The sequence below is a fragment of the Maniola hyperantus genome, chromosome 24, assembly GCF_902806685.2.
Source record: "Maniola hyperantus chromosome 24, iAphHyp1.2, whole genome shotgun sequence".
NCBI lineage: Eukaryota > Metazoa > Arthropoda > Insecta > Lepidoptera > Nymphalidae > Maniola > Maniola hyperantus.
The window spans coordinates 1,252,217-1,278,187 of record NC_048559.1 but is presented as its reverse complement, the minus strand read 5'-3'; the positions used below and the strand labels follow the sequence as shown (position 1 = coordinate 1,278,187).

Here is a 25,971-nt window from a genome sequence, read left to right as displayed (position 1 = left end):
GTAGTTAGTCACGCTGCACCCACCTGGCTCTCGTGTCTAACTGAACCCTAACGATGTGCGCACCCCTTTGTTCCGTCTCGCTAATGATTTCCCTGCTTCACGGGAAATTAATGATCCTTAAGAAATACAGACGATATGGATAAGGGAATAAACTTAAATATAATTCATTTATATCATGGATCTAAAGTTAGCTATAGCCACTGAAGCCTAGTGGTTAGGACGTCCACCTGTTAATCGGAGGTCGTGGTTTCGATCCCGGGCATGCACTTTTTTGGAAAATAAATGATCACTTGCTTCAACTATAGCTATGGCCAAAGCCATTCAAACTTTGAGAGGAGACCCGTGCTCTGTAGTGAGCCGGCGTTGGGTCGATGATGATGATGATGAATATTATTATATTTAGAAGATATTTATATTTAGAGCCTCAATAACTCAACCGGTAAAGGAGTGGACTGAAAACCGAAAGGTCGACGGTTCAAACCCCGCCCGTTGCACTACTGTCGTACCTACTCCTAGCACAAGCTTGACGCTTAGTTGGAGAGGAAAGGGGAATATTAGTCATTTAACATGGCTAATATTCTTTAAAAAAAAAAATTCAGTTGGACGCGCAGTCAAGCGTCAAATCAAAGAGTAGTTAAAGTAATTGCTTGTAATAAAAGAAGGAAGTAAATCGTTCATTACTATAACGGGCTACAAATGGGTCCTAAGGCTTATATCCCCGTTAGCAAAATATGACTTCATAAAACATAGTACGTGCGGTTGTTAAGAAAAATATATTATGCGAATGGAGCCAAGATGGCAGTTCTAGTGTTGTGCAACTTGCAAGTATCGACATAGCTACGTTTATTATACTCGTATGTTGTACCTACTAGCTAGTACCCGCGAATCGTCCACGTGGATTTAGGTTTTAAAAATTCCGTGGAAACCTGATAAGAAAGCTTGGATTTGACACGCTCCAGCAATGCACGCCCCTGCAATTGCTTATACATCATCATCATCATTTTTTTTTTTTTTTTTTTTTTTTTTTTTTTTTTTATATCTATTTAGAACGGCAGTGCCACTTACACTAACTAAATGATTAATAATAAATTTAAATACAAATAAAGGTACAAGAAAAAAGACATAAAATACAAAACGATCAAAGGATTTTGAATATGTACGCTGAGAACATTGATTGATCATCATCATGATCAACCCATCACCGGCTCACTGCAGAGCACGGGTCTCCTCTCAGAGTGAGAAGGGTTTTGGCCATAGTCTACCAAGCTGGCCATGTGTGGATTGGAAGGCTTATACAATATGGTATAATAATATTGTAAATTGATCACTTGAATTTGTCAAATGCAAATTTTGTCAAAATCGGTTGAACGGATGGGCTGTGAAAACCTAGCAGACAGACAGACAGACATACTTACGCACTTATAATATTAGTATGGATAAAAACTTTTATCGATATTTATGAGTGTGCAGTTTTCCTCAATAGTTGTTGCTGGAGGCGAAACGCGCAGTCCTAATGAGACGGCACTATACGTGCGTCAGTTGAAACAACGGCCACGATATTCTAGAAGATATTATTTACTTTATATTTATACTAGATGATGCCCGCGACTTCATCCGCGTGGATTTAGGATTTTGGAAGGATGTTCCAAATCTTAGCGCTTCGGATTAGAAAGGAGGAGACAAATCATTTCGTATCCGTGGAATTTCGACTACGTACGAGACCTTAAGCAGTGATAGCCTAGTGGTTAGGACGTCCGCCTTCTAATCGGAGGTCGGGGGTTCGATCCCGGGCCCGCACCTCTAACTTTTCGGACTTATGTGCGTTTTAATTAATTAAATATCACTTGCTTTAACGGTGAAGGAAAGCATCGTGAGGTAACCTGCATGCCTGAGAGTTCTCCATAATGTTCTCAAAGGTGTGTGAAGTCTCAATCCGCACATGGCCAGCGTGGTAGGCTATGGCCAAAACCCTTCTGTCTCTGAGAGGAGACCCGCGCTCTGTAGTGAGCCGGTGATGGGTTGATCATGATGATGATGATGATGACGAGTCCTTGGCGATGCCTTGCGGTACGATAGTAGATGGGTGAAGGAGGAATCAGGTTGAAAAGTTCTTCGGCACACTTTCCGAAATATATCCTGTAGAATACCGATAGAAAGGCAATTTTGCGCCGAATCGCAAGAACTGGTACCTGTTTTGGCCTGAGCCTGACCCGGGAATTGAGCTTAAGACCTCATTTTTAGGATTCCATAGTAAACAAGAAACCCTAAAGTGCTAATCTTTATTAGAGTCAAGCTTGGCTGATAAAGGGGGGACCCCCTTTATCAGCCAAATGGTAGCATATAGGAACGTCAAAACGTTTACATTTACGTGTACGTTTTTTTATGTTTCCGTGTGTTTTATTAGTTATGTTTAGTTATCATTAGTTTATGATTCCGTGGCGTCACCCGGTTCAGGGTACCAGCTGAAAATCAGCGCTGTATGTTCTTGTGCAACAAGGCATACAGCATAATGCTGAGCTGGGACCCTTTTTTCGGGTTGTGCCACACAATATGACAGTTTGTTCCGGCGCTTCTTTTGCTTGTTCTCAGGTGGAAGAAGCGCCGGAATAACCAGCTCTTAGCTTTAAGTTGTGATGTGTGGCATAATTTGTATAAATAAACGCCTTTTCTTTTTTTTTTTTCTTTTTTTCAAAAAATTCACAGCAGTAGTATATAAATATGTATAATCAATTTAAAAGTAAAACCACGAAAAACTATCATGGCTAATTAGGGTTCACAGGTTAAGGAGTTACATCTGTTTTTCGAGGTTAATTATTGTACGTAGATTGCATATTAATGTCTACCTTGGCGGACGAAACGACGAGACGAAGACGAGCCAAACTAAAGGACGGGGCACTACGTACCTTTTCTCGAAGCGTTTCGTCGTATTTTCGAGCAGTCATAGCTTCGGTCTGGATGACCCTAGAAAGCTGAAATTTTCAGGATAAGGTGTTCTCAGCAAATTATAGTTTTATTGTATTTGTGATTGATCGTAATCCTTTTGGTTTCATTTAGTTTAGATTGATTTATAATTATACTAGCTGACCCAGCAAACATTTGACTACACTGCGCGTGGCCCGCCACGCCCTTGGCTGGTTTTTCGGTTAACATGGTAACCTCTCTACCAACGAGGCACTTGAAGGCATTAGACATAACATAAATCCTTTATGATATGTATGGGTACGTGTAAACAATCAACCACTAAGCCGGGTAAATTAAATGGGTTAATCCACCAATTTGCTTGAATGCCTCTTCGCTTAATTGAAGATTCCAGTGTCTAACCCCATACATTATAAAGCAGTCCCACTGATACATAGCTAATAGCTATACAGAATGTTACCAGAACGCTATCAAAAACAGACAAGTGATACATACTACTGATGATTAAGGTCTGTACGCACCTGAGCTGCGCTGCGCGTCACTACAGGGCGCGGCACAGAGCGTCAAAATATTATTTCTATCATTTTGTATAGCGCATATCCCACTAGAGCGGCGCTGCACAGCGTTTCATCGTGCGTTGCTACCCGTCGCGGCTGGGAGAATATTGTGAAGCGAAACGAAATGACGCGCTGTGCAGCGACGCTAGTGCGACATACCCAGCGAGCAAAAAGGAGGAAGCCGACAACCTAGGGGTTGGGACTTTTTAGGATATACTAAGAGCAAGAGGAACACGCCATGTGACAAAAATTAAAACTACCTTATTTATTTTGAGGTCTATCATGCCGGATGCGCGTGTGTCTTATCCGAGCGACGTACGCGTACTGACGCGACGCGCCGCTTCAGTACGCGTGGGTATGTCGCATCAGCGTCGCTGCACTGCGCGTCGCTTCGCTGCGCTTCAAAATATTCTCTCCAGCCGCGACGTGCAGCAACGCGCGGTGAAGCGCTATGCAGCACCGCTCTAGTGCAATATGTGCCATACAAATTACAAAAAGATAGAAATAATATTTTGGCGCTCTAAGCCACGACGTGCAGCGCCCTGCAGCGACGCGAAGCGCAGCTCAAGTGCGTACAGACCTTTATAAACAGTTGCAGGTACTTACGTATTTTAGTACTGATAATAATAGAGGTACTCCATATACATATATCTTGGTAGGTATTCGTGTATTACCTGAAACAATAATATATGAAAATATGATTAGAATAAAATCTACAAGTGTTACATACAATTTTTATTAAAGAATATTAGCCAAGTTGCCGACTAATACTCCCAAAGCTTGTACTAGGGCTACTCCTAGTCTCGCCTCCTAGCACTATTGTCGTACCTACGTAGGTACGACAATAGTGCAACGGGTGGAATTTGAACCGCTCCGTCAGTCCGCTCCTATAACCGTTGAGCTATCGAGGCTCTAGTCGCGGGAAAAAGCCAGTCTTTTATACAAAGAATTCGTCAAAACTTTATACAAAAAAAATCGACCAAGTGCGAGTAGGACTCGCACACGAAGGGTTCCATATCATCGTACAAGAAATAACACTTTAATTTTTTAATATTAATGGCGGCCATTTTGAAATTTTTATTATTTGTTTTATAGCGGTAATAAAAATAGACATTCTGTGGTAAGTCTCTACCTATTTACGATACAGCCCGCTGACAGATGGACGGACAAAGGCAGACGGATGGACAGCGGAAGCTTAGTAATGAAATAGTTGGCACTCTTCAGGTACGGAACCCTAATAAGATAAATTGAGTTTGCGCTGAGCTTGGAGTGAAATATACTGTCGTTTTAAAATGTATCCTAGTTACCCGTATTTTTCCCGCAAAATACCTGCTATAAGCAATTTCCTCGCGAAATGGAATACTGTGCTGGTAAAGGCTAGTTCACAAAGGCAATCTTGAAAGAAAGAAAGAAAAGACGTTTATTTACCAAACTGTGCCACACATCACATCTTATAACTAAGAGCTGGTTATTCCGGCGTAGCGTAGAATAGATCTAGTTATCTAGATATAGTCTACAAAATCCCTCAACTAAAAACAATCTTTGCTCAGAAATTCATCAATTATCTCGGTCCTAAACTATACAATGCAATATGCAGAAAGATAATGCTAAAAGATTTTACAAGCAGTAAACTGAAAACGCAATTAATAAAATATCTCAATGCTCTAAATTATAACGAAACTGAGGATCTTCGGATTAAAATAATAATATGATTGAAACAAACTAGCTAATATAAACAACAAATAATACACATACACACTCACGCACCCACACAAACACACATACATACACACCTTAACACACGCACACACACTATCTAGCGAAATTGTTCCATAAAAAAATATGGATTCCAACTCCTCAATCCTGATGCTGCAGCGGACCTGGCCACCAAAACTGATGGGATTTCGGTTAAAAATTGTTCGGTTCTAAATTGATTTTGGAGGTACCAAGCAAGTAAAGACTATCGTTGAACTCAAGGATCGAACCCTGATGCTGTAAGGAATGACGTTCCTATCGCACGGGTTTATTTAAAGAATGTTTTTACGAAGTTTGGTACAGAAATAGCTTGCATCTCAACCCCCAGGGACGACGGGCTCGGGGCTGGCTACTTTTTGTCCTGAAAATCAAAAGTTCCCAGGGGATTATAAAAATATAAATCAACGCGGACAAAGCCGCGGGCATCACCTAGTTGTATGGTAACACTCACGGAGTACAAAATGTTACTATATATACCAGAAAGAGTATCTTTTACAAAAATTTCACAAAACTAAAACATAATAAAATTATTATAATCATAGAATGATGATAATAAATATCTTCTGATCTTTATTACACCTGCAAAAAAAATTAAAGCGCAATTTAACGTGTTACAGTGCCATCTGTTGGCAGTTTCACGCATCACTATATTGATTATTGAGTCGCATAGAACATAGATTATTTACTAAAGTAGGTTATCTACACTGTAACTCATTTTCGGCAATATAAAAAAATTAATTTCTTCTAAAGTGTAGCAATGATTAATCACTGACGTGTGTAACGTCTGTCTGTCTGTCTGCTAGCTTTTCACGGCCCAACAGTTTAACCGATTTTTATGAAATTTGGTACAGAGTTAGCTTACATCCGGGGAAAGGACATAGGCTACTTATGCCGGAAAATCAATGAGTTCCCACGGGATTTTTAAAAAACCTAATTCCAGTCGCGGGCATCAGCTAATTTCGAAAATAAAATAAAATTTTAGGAACTTCTAGGTGTGTAATAATAGTAATATCTAATTATTAGAAATCAAACGTCGCGAAATGGGTCGCCCGGCCGGTGTTACATCCAAATCCCCAAAATGACGGATGAAACTCGAATCAGAGACAATAATCACGGACGGATCGGATCATCTAATCCTTTGCGGGGAACATGGTAACCCTGCCCCGTGATGGATCACCCGCCACTCGCCAGGGTAGGTACCTGACGTACCAGGACACAGACGTACAGATACTAGACACCGTGTTATTATTAGCTATACTCTACCCAGTGGCGTAGCTAGGTAACCAAGGGCCATGGGGCGAATTAAAAAAATGGGGCCCCACTGCTATCTATACTGTAAAAATATTAAATATACAAACACATTCACAAAAGGAATTAAGGGGAATTCCCTAGTAACTTTCGAATTTCTCTCGACTGAGTTGGCTCTCTTATACTTACAATCATGCAGTAAATGAATAAAATCTGAAATCTGAAAATGATTAAAGTCAGGTTGCAGTCTGCCATATTTATTTTGAAAATGGCAGAAATATTTAAAAGTTTAGTTCGATCGAGATTTTCTGGTAAGGATTCGAGGGTCCCCTGAGCTTTAGGGCCCCGGGGCACTGCCCCGCCTAGCCCCTAGGTAGCTACGCCACTGACTCTATCCGCGGAATGAAGTTAGTATAGCCTCCGTGATGAATCACCCGCCGGGGTAGGTACCTGATGTACAAGCACACAGACATACAGATACTAGACACCGCATTATTATTAGCTATACTCTATCTGCGGAGAGAAGTTAGTATAGCGCTGTCTCTTTTACGTAATCCTAGAGACAAACATCTCAGTGGGCGCTAATCATTTTGAGTCACCAACCAATCACAAACGTAACTATATTTTCTTATTGAATTAAGAATGTTTTTTGAAAACATGTTTGTGATTTGGTTAGTGGAAAAATATAGTCGAGTTTTAGTTTTTTTACCTTATCTATAAACCTTGACTCAGTCGTAACTGTTATGACTTATGACTGTTCTTCTTCTTCTTCTTCCTTACCTTATCCCACGCTACGTGGGGTCGGCACAACATGTCTTCTTCTTCCACTCACTCCTGTCATCCGTCAACGTATTATCCACCCCTTTTACACGCATATCCTCTTTCACGCAATCCATCTTCTCCTCTCCTCTTTTTTCCTTCCACATGCCTATTTAACATTCTTCTAGTGACATGGCTTTCTTCTCTCCTCATTACGTTCCTTCTATTTTACGTTCGCTTCGGCTATTGTAGCCTAGTATACTGCAACACACCATTGCACAATAACTATTATATTATTTTATTTAAAATACTTGAGTCGACATAACCTCACTTCACGTCGTTTGTCAAGATCTCACGTAAAAATACATCTTGACCAACAAAAAAAGTGACCACGGTGATAAGGACAAAAATAATCATTTTGTCACGTTCTAATAAGAGCTTAAATGCGTTTAGATATCTCGCTCTAACAGTAAGAGTCACAATAGGGTTACTTCTGTTGGTATTTATTACGCGTGTTAACAAATTTAATATTCCTACAAACTACTAACAACTATAAGCCTCAATAGCTCAACCGGTAAAGGAGTGGACTGAAAACCGAAAGGTCGACGGTTCAAACCCCGCCCGTTGCACTATTGTCGTACGTACTCCTAGCACAAGCCTGACGTTTAGTTGGAGAGGAAAGGGGAATATTAGTCATTTAACATGGCTAATATTCTTTTTAAAAAAATCTCTATCCCGGTCAGTAGCTAGTGTTTGTCTGATTCAGCTATAAATTAAGTGCTATAGAACAGTTTTAAATTTCTTGGCCGACAGTTTGGACACGTTGGAATGTATTGTTTATTTTACCAAATTTCTATGCGTGGATTTTTGGCAACGAATTTCTGCTTTATCGAGTGTACTTTCAGATAAATTGCATGCTGGTAACGCTTTAGGTTAAATAAGAGAGATTCTTTTATTCAAGTTATTTTACGTTACGCAACGGTATTTAGATGAAGTTGAAATAAAGTTGTCTCTTCTAGTACAGCTTTATATCATACAAAACGTCATTCACCAGTAATACAGTGATAAATGAGGCGGCCAATTTTTTTAACTTTCTGTAATTCAGCTGAGATGGATGTGTAATCGAATTTACGAATTTGGCGGGCACGTAAATTATTTCAAACACATTTGATTTGACGATGTCACCGATGTTTAGAATTAGTCTAATGAAAAACGGAAAAATCCATATCCATAATATTAACCTAAATAAATAAAAGGAAAAAGTGACTGTCTGACTGACTGATCTATCAACGCACAGCTCAAACTATTGGATGGATCAGGCTGAAATTTGGTATCGAGCCGCCCACGACCGCCGCCTACCCCCTTGAGAAGGACTCTCGGGCAATGGACGCGGGGAGACTATCGTCCGGAAAGAAACCAGTCCTCGAATCGGGAGGCGCACCTTCGTGTTCCTGGTGCGCCTCAGACGGGGTGTAGGGATTTTAATGGTCCCCTGAGGTGGGTCCTTAGCAGGCGCCGCTGGCTGGGTTGCGCGAACGTGTTTGGCCCCGTAGCCCAGCCACCAGGCGATGCGTGGAACATCGTGGGGTTTTAGTCGGTAAGAGTCCGACATAACCTCCGTACCTCCCCGGGTCCGGTGGCATCCATGAGGATTTCCCCACGGAAATAAAAAAGGCTGAAATTTGGTATGCAGATAGCTATTATGACGCAGAGTTTGTGCTAACCCGAGGCCTGTGGTATTCATGATGGATTTTCCTCACGAGAAAAAAAGAGGCTCAAAGCGAAAAGCGTAGGTAAATCAACAAAACGTTAACAATCATAAACAAAACAGTATAGAAATTAGAGAAAATTGGATTTCCCAAAGTGAATTAATTCAATTAAAAGCCAACTACCCGCGGGCTCTCTTAATTAAACAAAAGCGTGAACTTTTCTAATCACAATTACAGTTGAGTTTAAAGTTTCAAGGACTTTCGAGTGTAGGGGATCTCGGATGGTAAACACTCAGACTAATTACAAGCAATTATCACTAAAGGTTATTTTTAGAAGATAACTGACTTCTTAGTTTACAATTATCTTTCATCTTTAGGTTTATCTTCTTTTTCTATTACTTGTACATGGCATAGTGCCTATTAGAATTTAGAATCTAAATATATAAAATGAAAAGGTGACCGACTGACTGACTGATCCTGAATTTTGGCATGCAGACAGCTATGATGATTTGTAGGCATCCGTATTTCAAAAATGTGCTTTGTGGTAGGTAGATCTTAAGTAAAAAGTGCTTTACTTAAGACCTACCTACCTGCCAAATTTCATGAATCTAGGTCAGCGGGAATTAGGTAACCTACCCTATTGGACACGTCAGACAGACGGACAGACAGACAAGAAAGGGATCCAACAAGGGGTCCTTTTTTTCCTTTTGAGGTACGGAACCCTAAAAATAAACTTTTCTGAAATAGCACGTTCTAGTCGCAAACAAGCGTAAGTACTCGCCGAAAAAGTAGCAGACAAAATAAAAGCAAAAACACCAGGAATTTTATATCAAAAAAAAAACATCGATAAATACGCCCTGAAATCTGAGCGTGGCCCCCATCACTCATATTTTATTAGATAAATGACAGATGGATAAAAAATAAAATGAAATGAAATAAAATGGCCGCCGCCCATTTATCAGCCCACCTCCGCGTCCCGAGTGACGTTTTGTATGAAGCAGAGATAATGGATATGAAATTAAGGCTCCCTGTCCACTGGTGCGGAGCGGAGCGGTGATGTGTATAGTTGACCAATCAGAGTTTTGTCAGATGACGGAATAAAATTATCACATCATTTACCGACAATCTGATTGGTTTGCTCAACCCATCTCAGCTCCGCTCCGCACCAGTAGACTGGCACCTTATGCCTGCGGCCCAGGTGGGAGCGCAGACTAATTCATTTCCAAAAAGAAGGTAATTTAGAAAAAAACAGTCAAATGCGAGTCAAACTCTTACACGAAGGGTTTCGTACCATCACACGAGTAGATATATACACCAGAGGGGAAGCTTCACACTAGCTCACGCACACCACGAAGTGCCAAGGACGTTCCGTTTGCGCCCAGTTCGATGGCAAACGGCGGCAAACGTAGCGTCCGTGACACGTCGTGGTGTGCGTCAGCTGCGCTATGAGTGAGTGAACCTACAGCCAGCCGCTAGTATGAAGCTTCCCCTCTGCTATATATCTACTCGTGTGGTACCATCGTACAATAAATTATATTTTGATCCCAAACTATACAACCAAATTTGGAGCTTATTATTGTTATTAGACATTATAGTAGAACACACAAATACATACACATACATATATACTGCTAAAATCATAACCCTTCTCTTTGGCTTTGCCGTAGTGGGGTAAAAAGAAAAGTCTTTACTTTCAAAGAAGCTTATACAATTAGTTAAATTATTCCTCTTTCCAATCAACGAATTAAATAAAACGTGCTAAGACTTAATTGCGTAGTAAGTTGACTATTGTAGAGAAACACAAAACACTTTTTAGGGTTCCGTACCTCAAATGGAAAACGGAACCCTTATAGGATCACTTTGTTGTCTGTCTGTCTGACGATCTGTCAAGAAACCTACAGGCTACTTCCCGTTGACTTAGAATCATGAAATTTGGCAGGTAGGTATGTCCTATAACAGACATAAGGGGAAACATCTGAAAAAGGTGAAGAACCGGTTAGATCACACAGAATTAATTAAATTGTGGTCATGAACTAATAATTAGTATTTTCAATTTTAGAAGAAAGATTACTATATAAGTGGGGTAGGTATCCTATGAAATGCTTTACCTGTGCATTCTAAAATAGATTTTTACTTATTTTTATGCATCATAGTTTCGTGCAAAATGTTGAAAAAATACGACTGTAGTACGGAACCCTCGGTGCGCGAGCCTGACTCGCACTTGGGCGGTTTTTTATCTAATTGTGTTTCTGTTTTGTTTCTCCTTTTATTTATTAGCTTTGTTTCACTGGCAACTAACGGTACATAAAAACTAAGTTAGCTCCTTGGATAAAATATGGTTAATATTCTGTTAGTTTTTCTGTTAAAGGTCGCACAAAATGGCTCAGAATCCATACTAATAATTATTATTAGAACTAGATATGTTCGCGACTATACAAATTTCGAACCCCTATTTCACCCTCTCAGGGGTTGAATTTTCAAAAATCCTTTCTGAGCGGATGCCTACGTCATAAAAGCTATCTGCATGCCAAATTTCAGGCCGATCCGTCCTAGTTTGAGCTGTGCGTTGATAGATCAGTCAGTCAGTCAGTCACCTTTTCGTTTTATACAATATTTAGACTAGCTTACGCTCGCGACTTCGTCCGCGTGGACTACGCAAATTTCAAACCCGTATTGCACCCCCTTAGGGGTTGAATTTTCAAAAATCCTTTCTTAGCGGATGCTTACGTCATAATAGCTATCTGCATGCCAAACAGCCCGTTCCGTCCCGCAGTTTGAGCTGTGCGTTGATAGATCAGCCAGTCAGTCAGTCAGTCAGTAACATTTTCCTTTCATAATAATAATCATCATCATCGTCATCATCATCAGCCTGTGGACATCCACTGTTGGACATAGGCCTTCCCTAAAGAGCGCCACCACACCCGGTCCTCAACCTTCATCCAGCCACTTCCCGCCAGCCTCTTTATATATATCGTGGGTCCATCGTGCTGGAGGGCGTCCCACACTACGCTTGCTTATATATTTATAAATTTCATATATTTAGAAGATATTAGTGTGTATTTGATAATTATTTCCGTTCATTAATCTTTCCATCATGGCGGCCAATCGGCAACACATGGGGGAAAATTAATATTTAATTGTATCTACTAATGATATTATAATGTGTTATGTTGATTAATTAATATCTACTTATTTACGTACATACATTACATGGTAGCGGTAATAGCCTAATATTCTTTAATTTTTAGGGTTCCGTACCTCAAAAGGAAAAACGGAACCCTATAAGGGTTCCGTTCACTTTGTTGTCTGTATGTCTGTCTGTCTGTCGGTCTGTCAAGAAACCTACAGGGTACTTCCCGTTGACCTAGAATCATAAAATGTGGTAGGTAGATCTTATAGCTGACATTCGGGGAAAAATCTGAAAACAGTGAATTTGTGATTACATCACACAAAATAGTTAAATTGTGGTCATGAACTAATAATTAGTATTTTTAATTTTCGAAGTAAGATAACTATATCAAGTGGGTTATCATATGAAAGGTCTTCACCTGTGCATTCTAAAACAGATTTTTATTTATTTTTATCCATCATGGTTTTTAAATTATCGTGGAAAATGTTGAAAAATACGACTGTAGTACGGAACCCTCATTGCGCGAGCCTGACTCGCACTTGGCCGGTTTTTTTTAGAATATTAGCGATGTTAATTGTGACTAATATTCCCCTTTTCCCTCCAACTAAGCGTAAAGCTTGTGTTAGGCGTAGGTACGACAATAAAACAACGGGTGGGGTTTGAACCGCTGACCTCTCGGAATTCAGTGCGCTCCTTGACCGTTGAGCTATTGAGGCTTATTTGGAGGGTCCAGTATTCGATTCCGGGTACGCACTTCAAACTTGTCGACTGTTAATGCCATCTAGTAGCGAAACTTTGCAGTTATCGAAACTACTTTCAAAGGCCCTTATTACAATGCAGCTCTTCAGATAAAAGTATCATCATCATCATCAACAACCCATCGGTGGCTCACTACTAAGCACGGGTCTCCTGTCACAATGAGCACGGTGCCCTTCTCAATATTAGTATGGATGAATAAAATACAATACTAAATGCCTAAGCACTTAAGACATCTAGATATCTAGACAGCCTGTCCGTTCCGTTTTCCTAGCCCCAAGCTATCCTGCAATTTCAAATTACTAATTACTCTACCTGTAAGTAATTAGTTTAAGACTAGTGGTCCAAGTTGAAATAATCTAGAAAATAGTTTCAATCTTCAACTCTAGTTTAAGAAACCTTTTTAAAATCTAAGAGCACCTTTTTAAGGTTTAAAGGTAACTTCAATGTCTGTCGGTCTGTCCGTCTGTCCGTATATCCGTCTGTCTATAGTTTATGTCAAGAAAACCAATAGGGTACTTCCATCAGTTGATCTAGAATCATGTTTGCCAGGTTGCCAAATTTCATGATTTTTTCCTTTACTTTTGTTTTGAAAGAAAATATCCGAAAACCGTGAATTTGTGGTTCCATCATTTAAAATAAAACCGGCCAAGTGCGAGTCAGGCTCGCGCAACGAATGTTCCGTACTACAGCCGTATTTTTACGTCATTTTGCGCGATAATTCAAAAACTATGATGCATAAAAATAAATAAAAATCTGTTTTAGAATGCACAAGTGAAGCCCTTTCATTTATGATACTACCACAATTTAATTTTTTTTGTGCGATTTAACCACAAATTCACAGTTTTCAGATTTTTCCCCTAATGTCTGCTATAAGACCTACCTACGTTCTAAATTTCATGATTCTAGGTCAACGGCAAGTACCTTGTAGGTTTCTTGACATAACGACAGACAGACAGACAGACAGACAACAAAGTGATCCTATAAGGGTTCCGTTTTTCCTTTTGAGGTACGTTCCGTACCTAGAAATTAAAGATTTGTGTTCCCGAAATAATTATTTTACTATATCCACATCAAGATGGCGCCAGGAACCATCATAAAATACGGCATTAACAAATTTTTAATATACTCTAAATAAATAAATTTTTACTATTACATTTGGGCTAATTTCGTGGTTTAACGCCACGTTATTCACATTAATATTAAATAATATCATCTAGTAATATTATAAATGTGAAAATGTGTCTGTCTGTCTGTCTGTCTGTCTCTTATTCATTCACGGCCCGTCTGTTTACCTTACTTGCATTCTGCTGCATGCTATGTTGACGACCTCCCTGGCACAGTCGTGAGCGCTGTGGTCTTATTAGTGGGAGGTCCCGGGTTCGATTCCTGGCAGGGGTTTGGAATTTTATAATTTCTAAATTTCTGGTCTGGTCTGGTGGGAGGCTTCGGCCGTGGCTAGTTACCACCCTATCGGCAAAGCCGTGCCGCCAAGCGATTTAGCGTTCCGGTACGATGCCGTGTAGAAACCAAAGGGGTACGGGTTTAATAAAAACTGCCATATCCCTTCCAGGTTAGCCCGCTATCATCTTAGACTGCATCATCACTTACCATCTGGTGAGATTGCAGTCAAGGGCTAACTTGTATCTGAATAAAATAAAAAAATGCTAGCTGCAGTATGCGGCAGAAAATAATGTACACCGGCATTTAGAATGATATTTCGGCTTTGTAGAGCGTTGTTGGAGTTGTCTCTCATACTCAAACTCTGACGTAATTGAAACTTTAAATAAGTACTGAAAAGTTCGTGAACCAACCAGTAGTTACGACTAAACTTTATACCCAATAATGTAGAAAAAGATGTCATCTCCCTCGCAAGCGGCGTTTTTTAGGAAACTTAGAGGAAGTTTTATATTTAAAATTATAAATTCAGTATTCATTTACTCGTGGACCCTTAGAATGCTTTTAGTCCGTCTCCGAAGTTTCCACTTTGCGTGTTGCTAGTGCATTAGGTAAAAGGAAATTGGGGGATTTTATATTAGCCTCTATCCCTCATCTACTCCATTCCATTCCAGCACTTTGGGACCCCAACGTCTATCGGTTTTACGAACTATGTGCCCGGCCTTTGCCACTTCAGCTTCGCAACCCGTTGAGCTATGTCGGTTACTCTAGTTCTCCTACGGATCTCCTCATTTCCTCATTGATCACGTAGAGAAACTCCGCACATAACTCTCTCCATCGTCCGCTGAGTGACTCTGAGCTTTCTTATGAGGCCCATAGTTAGCGACCATATCTCGGATCCATATGTCATCACTGGCAACACGCACTGTTTGAAGACTTTGGTCTACATAAAAATACCGAAAAGAAACTCAAACAATTTTAGTGTTTAAACTATCGTGAGTGATAAGTCTTAAACGCGACTCCTGCGCGAACTGAACCCCTTGATAAAGGACCCCGGATGGGTTCGAAACTAGTCGGGCTAACGTCGACTGGATACGTGAGTGTAGTCGTAGAAATATACTATATACTAGCGACCCGCCCCGGCTTCGCATGGGGGCAATGTAGACTAATGTAGGGACTAATGTGGTGCCATTGAGGTGTCATTGCCTCGGAAACTCTCAAATGAGAGAATTTTTTCCGACCTAATTCACATTATTTCGATTTCTCTAGAGATCTCTAATTTTTTGAGAATTAAACTATAGCTATAAACCTTCCTTTTGAATCAGTCTATCTATTGGTGAAAACTGCATTAAAATCCGTTGCGTAGTTTAAAAGATCTACGCGTTCATACATACGACGCGGAAGCGACTTTATTTTATACTATGTAGAGATAAACTCAAACAAATCTATTGGGATGGTCCTAACACAATAATATGTAAAACAAAATGGATTTATTTGCTCGATACATATTATAATATGTACATAATCAGCATAAAGGGGAGGCAAGGGATGAGTTAGCATACTTTATGAAGGCACTAGAATTTGGAGTACAGACGGTACTTAGGAGTAATAAAATCAATTTATGAGGGTCCAACTTTTAATGTTACGGCTAGATTATGTAGAAGTGTCGAACGCTTATGAAAATATGGTTTTAGGGCTCCGTACCCGAAAGGTACCTTACGGGACCCTATTACTAAGAGCGGTTACGCACTCATCTGATCAGAGTTCGTGAAAATCAGTACCCTAATTATAAATGTGAAAGTGTGTTTGTTTGCTGGTTTGTTGGATTTTTGGTTTGTTTGTTTGTCCTTCAATCACGTCGCAACGGTGCAACGGATTGACGTGATTTTTTGCATGGGTATAGATAACGACCTGGAGAAAATAATTCAGAAGATTTTTTTAAAAATTAAGGATTTTTAAAAACCTACATCCACCCGAACGAAGTCTCTTCTTGTACGATGTTACGGAACCCTTCGTGTACAAGTCTGACTCGAACTTGACCGATTTTTGAATTTCACGCGTGCACGTTCATCGACACTAGCTAAAGAGCGCGAGAGCGAGAACATTCGCTAATGTGTGGGCATTCCACACCTTAGCGGTTCGTATAAGTCTCGCAAATTGCTATTGCGCTGGAACCATGTCTCATTTACATCGAAATGACGTCATTTTGACGTCATTTGACGTATATTTAAGTAAAAATATGCCATCAGCTGGAAACTTCAGTCTAGTGCTGACGTCACAAAAAAGACGGCAACGCGCATTGGACTTATATCAGAAACGTTGAGCAAAAACGGTTCGTGCGAGTTGATTGGATGTCGATTCAAAAGCATAGTAATATAATATGAACATTAAATTCTCTATTCTATATTCTCCGTTATATAAAATCATAATGGAAATCAAATAACGCGACCCGCCTGTTAATAATAGACTCGATATCGAAATAGTCGATAATCGAATGGCGGTTTCTCCGTATAATTTATATGGACCCGTTTCCATTGTGTAACGCACGTGAACTTTGACGGATAGTTTAATTTTGCGATTCAAATATGATAACAATATTAGTTTTTGAAGTGAAAACGCCACCGAGAATCGAGATGCTAATGTAAATAGTGCTCGGAGCACAGGAGTGCCGATAGATGTACAAACTAAACTAATGTTAATGGTTTTAATTTACAAATTATAAACTAATATTAATGGTTTTAAATTGATACAGTTATCTTACTTTGAAAGTTGAAAATACTAATTATTTATTTGTTCATGTACACATTTTAATTTTTTATGTGATGCTTACGTGTGCTTATAAGACCTACGTACCTACCTTTCACAATAGGCTACTTGACAATTTTTTTAAGTTGGTCTTAAATGGTTAATATTTGTCCTATTATATCAAAAAAATTAACACTATATTTTTTTGCGCCCTAAAAACCGTAAAACTTTAATTTAAAAAAATATTTTTCTTAGACAGGTGAAAACACTGTCGGCCATGTTTGGCCGATAGATTATCTGTGCTCTGACGTCATGCATTTGTAAACAACAGTATAACCACAGGGTTTTTGATATAATAGGACAAATATTAACCATTTAAGACCAACTTAAAAAAATTGTCAAGTAGCCTATTATTCTAGGTCAATGGGAAGTACTCTATAGGTTTCTTGACAAACAGACAAACAGACAGATAGACAATAAAGTGATGCTATAAGAGCTCCGGATTTCCTTTTGAGGTACGGAACCATAAAAAGACCACAAATTAAATGGAATTTTAGCGTTTAAACTATCGCGAGTGATTTCCATATTAAACTCAAACTCAAACCCAAATTATTTATTCAGAATTGGTAAAATTTTACGCTTCCTGATTGTCATAAATTTTTATTTGTAAGATGATATGATATAGTGGTGATAATTAATACGTACTTAATAATTATACACATCTTACACCCGGCTGTAGTCGGCTGTAGTCGGGCTAACGTCGACTAAACACGTGAGTACAGCCGGGTGTAAGATATGTATAATATGACTATAGCTGACCCGCCCCGGCTTCGCTCGGGTGGAATTTAGAAAATCGAGGTGGGGGTTGAATTTCCAAAAATCCTGAAATACCTACATATTTCTTCATTTGTTGCCGAAAACCCAAATACCAATTTTCATGCAAATAACTTGAAAAATGACGGACTCTCATACAAACTTTCATCCCCTATTTAACCCCCTTGGTAGTAGAATTTCCAAAAATCGTGAAACACGTATGTTTTATTTTTTAACCGAAAGCTTAAACACCAATTTTCATTGATGTAACTTCAAAAATGACGGACTTTCATACAAACTTCCATCCCCCATTTAACCCACTTAGGGGTGGAATTTCAAAAAATCCTTTCTTAGTGGATATTTGCTCTTTACAAAGAACACACCCTCCAAATTTTATGTCTCTAGGACCAGTGGTTTAGGCTGTGCGTTGATATATATATCAGTCAGTCAGTCAGTCAGGACTTTGAATTTTATATATACAGATTAAATGGACTTTTAAAACGGTAATTATTATGTTGCATTTACCATATTCTGGCAAAATGATTATGATTATGATGATGACGTGTCGTGATGTAACGTGGAAACAGAGGCACGGTTTCCCGAATTCAGCCTCTTACCAGAATCAGCATAAACCAATATCCCTTTTGTGTCTCCACACTTGACGCGCTGAGTTCACTGTGTAACAGTAAGTACATACAGGGTGTACCTACTTGTGATAATACAGGGTGTAACCAGAACGCTGGCAAAAACGAACACAGGTTTATAGTACCTACTGATGATTACTGATATGACACTACAATAAATAAAAAACCTATATTTTGTAAAATAGCCATATTTTGGAAAAGGTGACTGACTGACTGACTGACTGATCTATCAACGCACAGCTCAAACTACTGAACGGATCGGGCTGAAATTTGGCATGCAGATAGCTATTATGACGTAGGAATCCGCTAAGAAAGGATTTTTGAAAATTCAACCCCTAAGAGGGTGAAATAGGGGTTTGAAATTTGTGTTTTCCACGCGGACGGAGTCGCGAGCATAAGCTAAGTAGTTGCAAATAAAACATCTGACTGACGCTAGAGGTCAACGAACGTTACGTAAGACCGCTCGGAGTGAATGCCGTGTCGTAGGTGGGGCATTGACCCCAGTTTTGCACGCTATACATTGCGGTTTTGAAAAATATTAAATCACTAAAACTACAAAATGAGGCAAATGGTTATTGGTATTGGATTGTGTTTAGGTAGAATAACAATAACGCTAACAGCCGTACTCAGAGTCGCAAATCGTTACTTAAGATTGAGTTAAAACGAGACAGATTTATGTGAGAGCTCTGTCTCGTTTTAACTAAATTTAAGTAACGATTAAGCGACTCTGAGTACGGCTGTAAGTCACTAAAACATAATAAATGAATTTCTAAAAAGGCAAGTTAAGGGAAACCATCATGGATTTATGTGATATTAAGGGGCTGGTTAAATTAGGGGTAACATTGAGTCAGGTGGATTTCACTTTAAAGGGTAATTGTAATTACCTATTAGGTAAGAGCTATTAAAGATAACGACAAGGGGTTACCCTGAACCCATCCCTTACATCGATTAGAAACGTATTATTACAGGATGTCAATTATCTAGCTGAAATGGAATAGGTATTGACTTAAGAGAACCCCTAGCGTTTTGAGGAAATATTAAACTATGTAGTCACATAATTTTCGCAGCGTATTTTATTAGAGGGAGGTACCGGGTTCGATTCCCGGCAGAGAAAATTTGGAATTTTATAATTTCTAAATTTTATCAGGTCTGATCTAGCTTTAGTAGGTATATATGCAGTTTCCCCATTATCTTACATCATAGGGGTGTATGATTTACATCCTTTTAGAGGTTGTGTACTTTCCCCCCCTAATAGGAATTCCCACTGAATAATATTTATTTTTCACACATATTTCTAGGTCACAAGAACATAGTGAACTGTAAGTACATGTTAGAATAAACTAAGGACAGTTATTGGACTGTAAATTAGATTTAAGAATTAATCATAAGTAGAAGTTTAAGCTAGAATAATATTACTTATTAGCCCATAGGCTAGATGGTAGTAGTAATAAAGCTGCCATTTTATAATGGTGCTTTATGGTAGAAAAAAAAAACACATAATTTCACAAACAATAACAGATGGGAACGATGATCCTGCAGAAGTATACACTGTGTTGCAAGTGATCATCGCCCTCCTTATACAATATGACAATATGAGTGCGTGTGTGTGTGTGTGTGTGTGGAAATGTTATATTATGTGAATTAGATTTAATTACAATGCCAAGACTTTATAAGTTGTTCTGATTGAGTTAGATTAGAGTTAGAGAAGATATATTGTACTTTCTCGCGTCATTTTGAGAGTCGCGCGATGCCAATGTATAGGTCTGTATCAGTATTGGCCAATTCGAAGACCAATGAACCGATTTCGATTATTTTTAACTAGCTTATGCTCGCGGCTTCGTCCGCGTGGACTACACAATTTTCAAACACCTGTTTCACCCCCTTAGGGGTTGAATTTTCAAAAATCCTTTCTTAGCGGATGCCTACGTCATAATAGCTATCTACATGCCAAATTTCAGCCCGATCCATCCAGTAGTTTGAGCTATGCGTTGATAGATCAGTCAGTCAGTCTGTCAGTCAGTCAGTCAGTCAGTCAGTCAGTCACCTTTTCCTTTTATATATTTAGACTAGCTGATGGCCGTAACTTCGTCCGCGTGGAATTAGGTTTTTTTTTAAATCCAGTGGGAACTCTTTGATTTTTCGGGATAATGTCACTCTGCCTATGTCACTCTCCAGGTGTTATATCTATACCGATGCAACAAATCACGTCGATCCGTTGCTCCGTTACGACGTGATTGAAGGACAAACCAATAAACTAACAAACAATCACAGTTTAAGTATATTATGGCTAGTGACTAGTTGCTGTCAAGTTGTGGACGCTTAGTTTTAAAAGGTTGGCAAGTTTACTTTACGTCGGAGATGAGTCTCCGAGTCACCAGCAGGTCACTTTACAGTAAACATTTGATTTGCCGACACAATCGCTAGTTGAAAGTTGTAAACTCTCAAGTAGACTCCGACTACAGTTGAGGTGAAACTTCACAAAGTTGTCGAGTCCAAGTTTTATCTTACTCCGCTGAACGAGCGTGAAACACACACAATGCAAGACAGTTACTGACAGTCTGTTAGGCGCAGCGCACACCGGCAGAACTGAGTCAAGCCACACGATGCGTTGGTTGTGCAGCGCCTAAAGCGGTGCCGCTGCGTCATCCTACATAGAAATCGCTACACCATGCTAGCGATTTCTATGTAGGATGACAACCAGGGAGGTTGTCATAATCGCTACATTATGACAACCTCCCTGGCGCAGTGGTCTTATTAGAGGGAGGTCCCGGGTTCGATTCCTGGCAGGGATTTGGAATTTTATAATTTCTTAATTTCTGGTCTGGTCTGGTGGGAGGCCTCGGCCGTGGCTAGTTACCACCCTACCGGCAAAGCCGTGCCGCCAAGCGATTTAGCGTTCCGGTACGATGCCGTGTAGAAACCAAAGGTGTATGGGTTTAATAAAAACTGCCATACTCCTTCCAGGTTAGCCCGCTCCCACCTTAGACTGCATCGTCACTTACCATCAGGTGAGATTGCAGTCAAGGGCTAACTTGTATCTGAATAAAAAAAAAAACGTAATGCGTTATGACTTATGACGTCGTGCGGCGCCGCACCGCACGCGCAACGAACTTGGGGCCAGCATCGCAGTGCTCAAATCTACAGCGGTGCGGCGCCGCAAAGCAACGGAAACGCATCGTGTGGCCTCAGTCTTAGGCCGAGACCACAACACTGCGATGCGACGTCGGATGGTAACAATCTACGACGTCGCACAATGCACTGTGCAAATTTACGATGCGACGACGTATTCCCGTTCAGTCTGTGTCCACACCTCTCTGTGTGACATTCTGTGCTGTGTGTGTTCTTCTTGATGCGTCTTAACGCAAGTAGAAGTAGGACACGTCCAAGGCTCACTAGAAATAATTGATTGTCAGAGTTGTCTCGTACAATGCCGTAAGCGATAAAATGTTTGCGTTGCTGTGTTGTGGCCTCGCCCTAAGTCACGGCGCGCGCCTTCGTTGATATCTCTCTCTAGGGTCATATTCCTCATTGCTGAGGGTTATGACACCCTTCCATGAGTGGTTTCAAAGTGTTTTGTTCGTACTTGTTGAATTGGTCCGCATGATTTTATATATTTTTTAATCCTCGACCTTTGACGACCTCCCTGGTGCAGTGGTACCTAAGTGCTGTGGTCTCATTAGTGGGATGTCCCGGGTTCGATTCCCGGCGGGGATTTGAAATTTATAATTTATAAATTTCTGGTCTGGTCTGATGGCAGGCTTCGGCCGTGGCTAGTTACCACCCTACCGGCAAAGCCGTGCCGCCAAGCGATTTAACGTTCCGGTACGATGCCGTGTAGAAACCAAAGGGGTATGGGTTTAATCAAAACTGCCATACTCCTTCCAAGTTAGCCCGCTACCATCTTAGACTGCATCATCACTTACCACCAGGTGAGATTGCAGTCAAGGGCTAACTTATATCTGAATAAAATTTTAAAAAAGAAATCCACGGGAAATCTCTAATTTTCCAGGAGCACGGTTGACGTGCGGAGCGTCCCCTCGCCTCATACCACGATTGCCATGTGGACCTGTCGCGAACTATAGATGCGTTTAATCCAATGTCTTTCGGAGGGAATGTCTACGCAATGCGGGTGTCCCTGGACACTTGCCAGTATCTGTTTTTGTGCAAATAACAAATAACATCACATATTTATGTGTTTCAAAAGATTTATCTAAAGATTGGAGTAGTAAGAGATATTTCATAACAAATATTAATTACAGTACGCGGCAGAAAGTAATGTACATCAACCTTTAGAAGCCGAAATGGCTTTGTAGAGCGTTGTCTCTGTCACTCATACCTACATGGCGTTTCATCGGTCTTTTTTTAAAAAGGTCTTCTTCTGTCTTCTCGTTTTAAAAAACCGGCCAAGTGCGAGTCAGGCTCGCGCAATGAGAGTTCCGTACTACAGTCGTATTTTTTCGACATTTTGCACGATAATTCTAAAAATATTATGCATAAAAATAAATAAAAATCTGTTTTAGAATGCACAGGTGAAGCTCTTTCATATGATACCCCATTTGATATAGTTATCTTACTTCGAACACTAATTTTTAGTTCATGGCCACAATTTAATTTTTTTTGTGTGATGTAACCACAAATTCACGGTTTTCAGATTTTTCCCCTAATGTCTGCGATAAGACCTACCTACCTGCCAAATTTCATGATTCTAGGTCAACGGAAAGTACCCTGTAGGTTTCTATAAGGTAGGTAAGGGTAGGTAGGTCCTTTTTTTTTTTTTTTTAATAGATAGGTATAGCGAGCAAACGTGCAGGCGGGTCACCTGATGTTAAGTGATTACCGCCGCCCATGAACATTTGCATCCTATAAGGGTTCCGTTTTTCCTTTTGAAGTACGGAGCCCTAAAAACCTAAATCCACGCGGACGAAGTCGCGGGCATCGTCTAGTATGAAATAAAATTAATATTTTTACAATTATCGTCATTCATTATCACTATCAACTAAGTCCACTGCTGGACATGGGTTTCGTTTAGAGAATTTCATTCCACACACCACGGTCTTGCGCCGCGCCGCCTGAATCCAGCGGCTCCCTGTGACGCGTTAGATGTCGTCTGTCCTAGTGGAACTCTTCCAACGCTGCGCTTTCCCGTGCGAGGTCGCTATTCTAGCTTCCCAGCTTACCAACTACAAAAAACTATGTGCCCTGCCCATTGCCACTTCAGCTTCGCATCTCGTTGAGCTATGTCGGTTACTCTAGTTCTCCTACGGATCTCCTCATTCCTGATTTGATCACGTAGAGAAACTCCAAGCTCTCTTATATTTTACCTACAATATGTGGTGAAAAAGGCACAATTCCGCAAAAAAGGAGGATATTAAATAATTCATAAACGACACAATGAACCACTCACAGCCGAAGCAGGTTCAATCAATCATATTTACTTTGGGGTCGCCTGTTTCCTATTTCACCGTTATCGAATGAGTGGTACAGGATTTTTTCCTTGTTTGGGAAACTCAGGCAACAAAACAAGGGCAAAAAACGGCTAAGTACGAGTCCGACTCGTGCACCCCGGGTTCTGTATCATAGGAGGATATTACATGAAATTTTTTGTTGCTTGAATTATTATCAGTAGTAGCTGTGGTCTTATAATACAGCGATGCTTTCCTTCACCGTTAAAGCAAGTGATATTTAATTACTTAAAAATGCACATAACTCCGAAAGTTATAGTGCGTGCCCGGGATCAAACCTACAACCTCCGATTGGGAGTCGGACTTCCTAACCACTAGGCTATCACAGCTAAGATTTGACCCGCGACTTCGTCCGCGTGGATTTAGTTTTTTAAAAATCCCGTGGGAACTCTTTGATTTTCCGGGATAAAAAGTCGCATATGTTCTTCCCCGTGATGCAAGCTATTTCTTTACCAAATTTTGTCAAAATTGATAGAACGGATGGGCTGTGAAAGGCTAGCAGACAAACAGACATAGATAAAGACAGACACACTCGCATTTATAATAAAGTTTGGATTAAATTCAACTTGGTAGGTACCTCCGCGTTTTCTTAAAAAAAAGAGTTGTAATTGGACAACAAAGTGATCCTATACGGGTTCTCTTTCCTTTCAATGTACGGAACCCTAAAAATGGGGAAAATAAGAAAAATCGTGAAAATGGACAATGATTTTGGACCCACAAAGAACTGATAGAAAAGCTTTGTTAATAGAAAGAATAGGCAACTTGTATATTGTAGACAGATGACAGACCAACCTGGAAAACCTTTTCTCATTTGTTGGTATACTAAATGAATTGAAAACATGGACAGGGTTATTGAACAAACAAAATGGCACAGACTCTTTGGTGCTATAGCACCAATGCAATCTTAGTGACGTCTGGATTTCAAACGGGTCGTTCATTAGTATCTAAGAGGTGGCACTGATTTATTTGGTTCCTAAACCGTGAAAATTTTTGTTCGCTTGACCATATCTTGTCATTTAAGAATCGATAGTTGAAAACAAGATAGCGAATGGTAAGGAGACGAAAAACGTTGTAAAAAGATCTAGGCTTAGCCAGGATATGTAAAGTAGCTATAATTGCAATTGGAAACGGACCAATCAGAGACGGTCTCATAATCTAACGACCAGTGAAATTGTCAAAATATCATTGCCTTACAAAATCACTCACTATATAGTGTCCCCGTGACATTATATTGTAAATTAACCACACCACTTATTAAATATTCCCTTAACTTTATTTCTTTATGATGCTATACTTAAAATATATACTTAAAATATATACTTAAAATATATACTTAAAACTAGCTTATGCCCGCGACTTCGTCCGCGTGGACTACACAAATTTCAAACCCCTGTTTTACCCCTTTAGGGATTGAATTTTCAAAAATTCTTTCTAAGCGGATGTTTACGTCATAATAGCTATCTGCATGCCAAATTTCAGCCCGATCCGTCCAGTAGTCTGAGCTGTGCGTTGATAGATCAGTCAGACAGTCAGTCAGTCAGTCAGTCACCTTTTCCTTTTATATATATAGATATGGGCCAAAATGTGAAAACGTTACAATTTTTTTTTCTATGTCACAGACAAAAATTTTATAGACACAATTTACAACCACAGATAACAAATAACATTTTAGTTCGTACACAAATATATAACACATTACAAGTACACTAAAACCAGACCGTTAAATTGTGAGAAATGACGTTGATTGACAATCTACCGTTTAATTATAATATCACTAGTTTTTTTTTTTTTTTAATTCAGATACAAGTTAGCCCTTGACTGCAATCTCACCTGGTGGTAAGTAATGATGCAGTCTAAGATGATAGCGGGCTAACCTGGAAGGGGTATGGCAGTTTTTATTAAACCCATACCCCTTTGGTTTCTACACGGCATCGTACCGGAACGCTAAATCGCTTGGCGGCACGGCTTTGCCGGTAGGGTGGTAACTAGCCACGGCCGAAGCCTCCCACCAGACCAGACCAGAAATTTAGAAATTATAAAATTCCAAACCCCTGCCAGGAATCGAACCCGGGACCT

General features: G+C 39.9%; 2 protein-coding genes across 2 annotated transcripts in view; both read right to left on the bottom strand.

The window, feature by feature from the left end:
- The window catches only part of Rpt4 (Regulatory particle triple-A ATPase 4), a 162,721-nt gene extending 151,137 nt beyond the window's left edge, over positions 1-11,584 (bottom strand). The window contains exon 1 of the mRNA XM_069506982.1: positions 11,575-11,584. The gene's annotated coding sequence lies outside the window, so the exon portion shown is untranslated. The remainder of the gene's footprint in view (positions 1-11,574) is intronic.
- Octalpha2R (alpha2-adrenergic-like octopamine receptor) overlaps positions 1-25,971 on the bottom strand; it is a 403,149-nt gene that overhangs the window by 119,603 nt on the left and 257,575 nt on the right. The window lies entirely within an intron of this gene.